Source organism: Rhipicephalus sanguineus, chromosome 5 (genome assembly GCF_013339695.2).
Source record: "Rhipicephalus sanguineus isolate Rsan-2018 chromosome 5, BIME_Rsan_1.4, whole genome shotgun sequence".
NCBI classification, from domain to species: domain Eukaryota; kingdom Metazoa; phylum Arthropoda; class Arachnida; order Ixodida; family Ixodidae; genus Rhipicephalus; species Rhipicephalus sanguineus.
The window spans coordinates 200,637,393-200,645,805 of record NC_051180.1 but is presented as its reverse complement, the minus strand read 5'-3'; the positions used below and the strand labels follow the sequence as shown (position 1 = coordinate 200,645,805).

The 8,413-nt window shown below is 52.3% G+C and overlaps 1 long non-coding RNA gene across 1 annotated transcript; it reads left to right on the top strand.

The window, feature by feature from the left end:
* The first annotated feature begins 2,346 nt into the window (after nucleotides 1-2,346).
* Nucleotides 2,347-3,877, top strand: LOC119393066 (uncharacterized). The gene is made up of 2 exons (XR_005183841.2): nucleotides 2,347-2,542; nucleotides 3,350-3,877. It is a non-coding gene; the product is annotated as an uncharacterized LOC119393066 (long non-coding RNA).
* The last annotated feature ends 4,536 nt before the right edge of the window (nucleotides 3,878-8,413 follow it).

Here is an 8,413-nt window from a genome sequence, read left to right as displayed (position 1 = left end):
GTTATATTGCGAAAGTTCCAATGTACATAGCTGCCATGTAACCTTGTATATATACCCTGTATATAAATATCTAGTTGTTTCGCAAAGAAAGGAGTCGTCTCCATCCTTGAGAAGTGCGAACAACCACGATATGAGGCAAGGCAGCTACGGCCAACCTTCCACTCCCTTCTGCAACTGACAGCGGCTACGCAGCTGAGAGAGCTCTGCTCTGGTGTCAAGAGGGAGTGGGGAGAAGGCGTGGGAATTTACTGGACCGGATAGTGTGCGGAGTGAAATCAAAGAATCTGCAAATGCAGTTGTTGTCGAAAAAAGAATTGACTCTGAAGGGGGCGGAGTTACTGGCGCTGGCAGCAGAAAGCGCAGAACAAGATGCGGAAATTATGGGCACGACGTCAGCAGAGCAAGGAAAGATTCTAAGGTTAAAGCAACAGCAGAAGTCGGCAACTCGGAAGTTTGAACGTCACAACAATGAAAAACAGTGCAAATGCTGTGGTAGATCAAGTCACTGCGATACGGCATGCCCGGTTCGCAAGCGCAGGTGCTTCAAATGCGGCCTACAAGGGCATTTGGCACGGATGTGCGAACAGCACAAACCAACGAACCGAACGATGGCCGTGATAGCACCGGGCACAAGTGGTGAAAGCGATAGTGATGCGTCGCAAATTTGGTCCGTAACCACTGCTAGCACGCTGGTACCACCCATTCAAGAAGTTTTCAAGTGGAATGGCGTGGAAATAAAAATGGACATAGACACTGGCTCTCCAGTCTGTGTGGTACCGAAGAACGTCTACGAAGCCCACCGTCAGCAGTGGCCACAGCTACAGCCATCAAAGATCAAGCTGTCTAGTTATCTTGGGAAGCTTCCAATTCTCGGAGTGCTGCCTCTGCAAGTTTCCTACAAGGCGGCAACCGTTCCGTGCAGTTTAGTGGTGTTAGGCTGCCATGGTCCTAATCTCTGTGGTCGTGACTTGTTACAGAAGCTGAATGCCGAAGGACACCCCCTCTGTCATGTTGCTGCACTCACCCTTCCGGAGAGCACGGACACTACCATCAAAGAAGAGTTCGCAGACCTCTTCACAGAAGGCCTTGGGCTCGTCAAGGGACCACCAGCGCGTCTTCTTCTCCGGGATGGAACATCGCCTAAATTTTGCAAGGCAAGGAAAGTTCCATTTGCATTGCGCGAAAAAGTTTCGAACGAGTTAGACAGGTTGGTGGCCGAAGGAATCTTATCACCCGTATCGCACTCTGAATGGGCCACGCCGATAGTCTCGGTGCTAAAAAAGAATGGGGCAGTAAGAATTTGTGGCGATTTTAAAGTCACGTTAAACCCCGCGTGTGATGTAGAACACTATCCGCTGCCCGTGATAGATGACATGTTTGCTAATTTGCGTGGTGGCGAGCAGTTCAGCATCTTAGACTTGAGAGATGCATACAACCAAATACCTTTGGACGAAGACTCCCGTAAAGTGGCAGTTATCAACACTCACAAAGGACTTTTTCGATACAACCGGCTGCCTTTTGGTATTTCTTCCGCTCCCGCAATTTTCCAGAAAACCATAGAAACCATCTTGCAAGGCCTAACGGGAGTGCAGGCATACCTAGACGACGTTCTCGTGTCCGAGAAGAATGGAGAGCACAGAAACTTAAGATCGGTGTTACAGCGCTTCCGCGAACATGGCATTAAGCTGCGTTTAGACAAGTGCAGTTTCCATGAGCCATCCGTAGCTTATCTTGGCCATCGTATCGATGTGAAGGGTTTACACCCAATCGAGAAAAACGTCGAGGCTATCAGATTAGCTCCGGAGCCGCGGAACGTCAGTGAACTTCGTTCATTCCTAGGCCTGATAACGTTTTACAACAAGTTCACGCCTAACTTGTCTACGATGCTAGCACCATTGTACAAGCTTCTGGAAAAAGCCGCCAAATGGGTGTGGGGTGCGAAGGAACAAACTGCGTTCAAGAGTGCTAAAGACTCGCTTTGTTCAGCGCCTGTGCTTGCCCATTTCGATCCTGACCGGGAGCTTCTGTTAGAATGCGACGCGTCGCCGTACGGCATTGGTGCCGTTCTCTTCCATCGCATTGACGGTGAGCAGCGGCCTATCGGATTCAGATCCCGAACGTTGACAGCTGCCGAAAAAAACTACTCTCAAATTGAGCGAGAGGCACTCGCACTTGTATTTGGTGTCACAAGGTTTCGAGATTACCTGCTCGCACGAGAATTTGTTCTTGTTACTGATCACCAGCCGCTGCTCGGCTTACTAAGGCCAGATCGTCAAACACCCGCAATGGCCGCGGCAAGAATTCAAAGGTGGGCGCTCCTCCTAGGCGCCTACAAGTATCGCCTGCAATACAAGCCCGGTAAACAGCTCGTAAATGCTGATGCACTGAGTCGGTTGCCTCAACCTTTGCAGCACGAAGTCGGTGCCGAGGAAGACTCGACTGAGTGCGTGCTCCTGCTACACCAGTGGGACGAACCGGCTATTCCAGTGAAGGAACTACAAGCCTCGACGGCAGCGGACGTCACGCTTGCTGCGGTTTACAGGTATGTCGTCGATGGCTGGCCAAGAGGTGCAAGTAGCTACGAGCGAGACCTTTCAGAATACCACAAAAAGCGGCACGAGCTCTCGGTTCATCGGGGGCTGCTGTACCGAGGCCACCGGGTTGTAGTGCCCTCAGTTGTCCGAACGAGGCTTTTGAAATTGCTACATGCTGCCCATCAGGGGGTTTCTACCATGAAAGCAGTTGCGAGGTCAAAGTTCTGGTGGCCCAGGCTAGACGACGACATTCAGAGAGTTGCCTCGAGTTGTAGAAGCTGCGTTCAGGCGTTACCAATGCCACCTGCACAAAAGCCAGTAAGCTGGCCTGAAACGCTTGAGAGATGGTCTAGGCTACACGTCGACTTCGCAGGACCTGTTCAGGGCAAGATGCTGTTGATAGTCGTTGACTCTCACAGTAAATGGTTAGAGGCCATTCCTTTGGGGCAGGCAACATCCCGGAGCACTGTCGATGCGCTGCGCACCCTGTTCAGCTGTTTCGGGCTACCACGCACAGTTGTCTCTGATAACGGTCCGCAATTCGTCGGCCAGGAATTTGTTGAATTTATGCACCGAAATGGCATCATTCACATTCGCACCCCTCCCTACCACCCACAGAGCAACGGTATGGCCGAGCGCGCGGTGCGCACTGTAAAAGACGGGTTGAAGAAGGCGGGTACGACAGACCTTCACAAATCGTTGGCGAGGCTGTTATGTCATTATCGGAACGCGCCGCAAGAATCTGGACTTTCCCCCTCTGAAATACTTCTCGGTTACAAAGTGCGAACAAGGCTTGATATGTGTTTTCCTCCCAGGGAGCCGCCAGCATCTCGGACGACAGTGGTGGACTGCGAGCAATGGACGATCGCGCCAGGTGATGCCGTGTATGTTCGAAATTACGGTGCCGGTGACAAGTGGACCCCGGGCAAGGTCAAGTCAACGGAGGGCTCAAGAGTGGTGTCTGTAGAGACAGACAATGGTATCGTGCACCGTCACGCAGACCAAGTTCGCAAACGAATGCCAGACAGACCATCCGCTACAATGTCAAACAATGACTCCGAGGGAACTGGTGCACAGCCCAGTGACGGAACTACAACCCTTCAGTCAGCACCGCCGGACGTCGCAGCAGATGTTCAACCCCAGCTACGTCGTTCCACTCGTGAAAGAAAACCCGTGGAGCGTTATGGATTCTAAGAAAAGGGAAATGCTGCAACTTGCAAGCCACCAGTTGCTGATGCGCAGTCGAACGCTGCGCATACCTCGTATCTTTCTGTCTTCCTTCTCCCCCACCCCGTTTCCTTTAAGTTAGCGTGCTTCGAATAAACGCACGTCTTTTTGCTGGTCGACGCCTGTCCGTTCACTGCGGAGCGGCCTAGCCGCCCGCGTTTGCAACACCCTCGAGGTGTTCCAGAGTGCCTCTGAGTTCAGAGTCGGCTCGCTGTTCAGCGAAGTCGTGGGCACTTGAGGTTTCCGAGAAGAAGTAATCGTCCTGGTGCTGCGGTGGTGGCGGCTCTACGGGGACACGACACTGGCAGTCCGCGTCGGAGTGCTTTCGTCCAGACTTGTAAACTTTTTTGACAGGATAAGGCACGCACACGAACACTAGAATAAAGACGCAAACAACAAAGGCGCTGACTCACTACTACGATTATTGGAAAGGGAAGCTTACATATTGCGGGAGTCACGCTCATTGCGCGGCTTGCGCGACATGTGCTGCGCACCAACGATGCGCGTGGCACAGACATGGGCTTCAAAAGGAGCAGCCAACGCGCCGGCCGGGGGGTCAGCGACGGACCACACGCGCGGTGTGCCCCCCGGTGTGGCGTGGCTTATTGGACGGTGTCGTGGCCCATGAGTTCAGGCGTTTTCTTTGTCCTTCTATTGTTTCTCCTAGAATAAATGATTGAGTTTTTTTTCCATCGGCTTCCGCGATTCTCTGGGGCAGACAGCCCGAACCCCCTCATCTGGCGCCAAACGTGGATGTTGCCGTCTGCTGCCAGCAAGATGGAGAGAGCGATGCAAGGGTTTTGTGAGGCGCTCCAGCGGTTGGGTGAGATGGCCATGGCTTACTTCGAGGCCAAAGCAGTTTCGGCCCCGTCCGTGGCCGAGGGAAGATGGGTGACTCTTCTGGCTCGGCAAGTGGTCACACCAGCACAGGACAAGGAAGAACTCGAGGCCAAGTTGCACGACATGGGCAGAAGTGGAACGAGGCTGGAGTCGACCATAGCAGGGCCAGCGAAGAAGCCGGCTGGGACGCCGAGGACTACAAATAAGCGCCGCGGAAGTTTCGAAGATTGGAGAGGCTGAAGACAAAAGTTGCGAGGCCAAGGCGATCCTGATCGTGCATGACACCGATAATCACAATATGGAGGCGGCCGCCGAGAACGAGCGTGAGGCTGATGCGGCGAAAGCGAGTGGAACTACTCGTGCGTCGAAACCTGCCGCGGGTATCTGCACCAGGACGTAGGCCGCGGAAAACGGTGGAGCATCAGTTGTAGTGGATGCCATGGAAGGTTCTCCTGAGGGCAGAAAAGCCGGGACCGAGAAGGCCCCTACGCCCAACGAAAAGCCTGCCTGCAACCCCGCAATGACGGCGGCAGCCGCGGACAACGAACACGCCTGCAACTTCCGGGTGAGCAGCCTGGCCAACACTTTGAAAGCGGCCGACCGCAAAGCACCATTCTGCGAGCACGAGCCCAGTGGCGCCCTACGCAAGTCTGAGAACAACGCTGGATTTACCATGGTGGCAGCTACGAAGGCCGCGGCTGCCGGAAAGAAAGAGAAGGATCCCGCTGGAAAATCAAGGCCGACGGCAGCGAGATCGACATTGTTTACAAGGGCGAAATCGCCAGGGAGCCCGACGTCAGCGAGAAGGTCTGCATCGGTAACACCTAAGTCCAAACGTCACCGTGGAAAGCGATGACCGTGAACACGTGCAGGGAACCCTTTCTTCACAGGGGGAAATGTATGGGAGTCACGCTCATCGCGCGGCTGGCGGGAGACGTGCTGCGCACCAGAGATGCGCGTGGCACAGACATGGGATTTTAAAAGGAACAGCCAACGCGGACAGTCAGCGACGGACCGGTGTGCAATGAGCCGAGGCCCATGAGTTCAGGTGTTTTCTTTAATGTTTATATTAAAGTTGCGGCTAGAATAAATATTCGAGTTCTTTTTTTGCATCGGCTGCTGCGATTCTCTGGGGCTGACAGCCCGAACCCCCTCAATATAATATATATATATATATATATATATATACATATATATATATATATATATATATAATATATATATATATATATATATCCAATAAGTCATAGTTGTGAGTCAGCGCCTGTGTTCTTCATATTGTTACGGGGCGTGACGCCGACGACGGCAGCAGTCGGCGTGTCGGAGATGAAACTCTTTATTTGGCCGAACTTGTGGCAGGGAAAGGGAAAGTCAAACAGCAATACAAACCGTACCCTGATAGCGCCGAACACACCGTCGGCCGTCGATAAATTGCTCAGCGCTAAGGCGCGTCGGCATTTATAGATGCGACATCCAACATTCCAGCCTTATCGCTGGTGGCCGCGTTAGTTCCACAAAAGACTCGGCTGTTCGCGTTTGCGCGCTCAAGTCTAACAGATAATCCGAAAGTAATCTGGAACATTACCAGACATTCTGCCTCAGTTTGCGCCAGGCAGCAGTAACGCGTGTGAGAGGGCGTTTACATAAAGCATAGATAGAAAGGAGCGCGTGTGGCAATATATGTAAGCTTTCCTTTCGAATAAATCGTAGTTGCGAGTCAGGGCCTGTGTTCTTTGCGTCCTTCTTCTAGTGTTCGTGTGCGCGCTTTATCCTGTCAAAATGAACAAGTACCAACTAGCAAAATTAGCCGTGCGACTTGTAAACGACGGTAATGTCCAATTTCTGAAGCCGCAGGCTCCAGTGTGCAAGGCGACCTCAAGGGTTCTTCATGTTAGCTAGCCGACACGTGGTGGTCGCTCACAAATATAAAGGGCCTGCCGTCAAGGTAGGGGCGAAACTTTTGTGTTTCCCAGATGACGGCAAGGCATTGCTTTTCTGTCGTCGACTAACTTGATTCGGCCTTTGACAGCGACTGGCAAGCGAACGCGATGACCTTTTCACCACCTTCCGTCCGCTGTACAAGTAGTACGTCGCCAAATCCCACACAGCTTTCGTCGGTGTGTATTTCTGGATCCGCGTTTTCGTCGAATTGGGCCAGAATGGCTGGCGAGTGTAAGCGTCGTTTGAGTTCTTTGAATCCTTCGTCCTGCGGCGTTTGCCACTTTAACTCTACGTCGGTTCTGGCCAGGTTACTAAGTGGCTCGGCGATGTGGGCAAAGTTTTTGACAAGCCAGTTGTTATAGGCACACGGGCCTGGAAATCAACGCACGGCCGCGGCAGGCGGGAATTTAGTGATGACAGCTGCCTTATGAGGGTTGGGGCGGACTCCCGAGTTGCTGATGACGTCCTAGGAATAGGATGTTGGTGCGCGAATCTGCACTTCTTCGGTTTGAGCGTTAGGCCAGATGTCCTCATTGCCTGAAGTACTGTTCTAAGGCGTCGAAGGTGTTCGTCAAAGCTGGAAGCGAAGGCGACGGCGTCATCCAGGTAGACAAGACAAGTTTGCCACTTTAGTCCAGCCAGCACTGTGTCCCTAATGCAATGGAACATCGCCGGCGCCGAGCACAGTCCAAATGACATGACCTTGAACTCAAACAGGCCGTCCGGTGCTATAAAGGCTGTCTTCCCGCGCTCTCTCTCGTCGACTCCCATTTGCCAATAGCCTGTCCTGAGGCCCATCGAAGAAAAGTACTTTGCGTTACAGAGTTTATCCAAGGCATCGTCTATGCGTGGCAGTGGATAAAAGTCCTTCTTTGTGATCTTATTCAGGCGACGGTTATTAACGCAGTAATGCAGAGTGCCTACCTGCTTCTTCACAAAGACCACCGGTGATGCCCACGGACTCTTCGAAGGCTGTATCATGTCACCCTGCAGCATTTCGAGAGTTGTCACTTTATAGCTTCTCGTCCTAGCATCGAAACCGGGTAGGGATTCTGACAAGTAGTCCTGCATTTTATTCCGTTATGATGCGGTGCTTAGCAAGAGGTATTTGTCGAACCCTGGGTGACGACGAGAAATAGTCCTTGTATTGCTGTATAAGGAGGCATCGAAGCTGCTGCTGTTCGTTAGCGGGAAGACTTTGGTTGACGGCGATGGATGGTTGAGATATTGGTGTTGTCTTCGTGGCTTTGTCTGAATCTGAAAAAGCAAGCGCATCACTGACGGCCACAATTTCTTCAACGTATGCTATCGTCGTGCCGCTACTCAGGTGTAGGTATTCTTGGCTGAAGATCGTTATCGTCACGCTTCCTTTTCCTTCGTGCAACCGAGCAATCCACCTTGCGGCGAAAAACTCAGGGTCCAGCATCAAACGCTGATTGCTTTCGTCTTCAATTTGTGGGCAGACAGGAATTATGATGCTGGAGCGAGACAGGACGGTGACTTGATATTCGAGCATAATAAAGGCGTGATGACACTGGTTCGTACAGTGTCAGCCAAAATTTCTGGCCTGGCGTTTTTTTGCCTCATTCTGTTACTGGGGGCATGTAGACATAACGCGGAACATTGTTTGCTGCAGCGCGCGACGGATAATTAATTACTGGCTCCTCATTACCGATCAGTGTCAGTTTCGATTTCATGAACGACAAGCTTCCGGGTGCAACTGTCACCACCCAGCGGGTGCAGCGCTCGATCACGTCGGCACACAGAACTGCGACGCACTTCCGCGTGGTTCGCGAGCAGCCGCCCAGAAGTAGGCTGCTGGAGCGACGAGGCAAAAAATGGCGGCTATGACGTCATCATAACTTGTTGCA